Raw genomic sequence first — 843 nt, forward strand, 5'->3', positions numbered from 1 at the left:
TAACTGCGAGTTGTAAATAAACTTATATAAACTTACACACACACGTGTGTGTAAGTTAGAAAAGAGAATGGACTGGCAAACACCAGGTAAGGAAAACTACACGAACCCTGGACATCATGTTAATAGTAATAACAATATGATAATTGGTATAAGTCACGCATTTGGCAGAAATCGCATATCATTATTCGATCGTTTTTATAAAGCTTCCTAAACAAATAGCTATAGTTAATTCTGTTAATAATGGAAGTAGTCGATATACCAATATAGGCTTTATAAAACCCCTCCTCAGTATTATTTAAATGGTTTCTATTATCATTCATATCATATTTGTTCCCCTAATATTTTGCAGCTACATTGCTTCAGTTCAGGTTGACTGCAGAGAGATATTTAAATAAAAATAGATTATTGAAAAAAAACATTTTATATTTGCATCCTGTACCTGTAACTATTTTATACAAGCTTTATAGTGATTATTAGAAAACACTTGTTATGAGGGCCATATTCGTTGTTTGACTGTTGTATTTTCGAGTGATATTCTTTAAAAGGTGTAGAAGATAAAGTGAGAGAATGATAATTTTGAAGTCAGTAGGTCATAGCAAGGAAAAAACGAGCCTAATTCGGAAAGATATTTTAGATTGAGACGTAAAAGGTGTTTTTCTATTTTTCTAAGAACAAGTTTTGAAAATCGAGGATTATTCATTTGGAAGTAAAATTTTTGCACATGATGTGATTTAAATGTTAAACGGAATGGTTTGTTCATCTTCGAAAGTCCCGTTTTCTACGACGCCGTCCAACACTTAATCCCTCCTCACGAGACACTTTCTGTAAGTACTGAGCACTTTA

Source organism: Penaeus monodon, chromosome 33, assembly GCF_015228065.2.
Source record: "Penaeus monodon isolate SGIC_2016 chromosome 33, NSTDA_Pmon_1, whole genome shotgun sequence".
NCBI lineage: Eukaryota > Metazoa > Arthropoda > Malacostraca > Decapoda > Penaeidae > Penaeus > Penaeus monodon.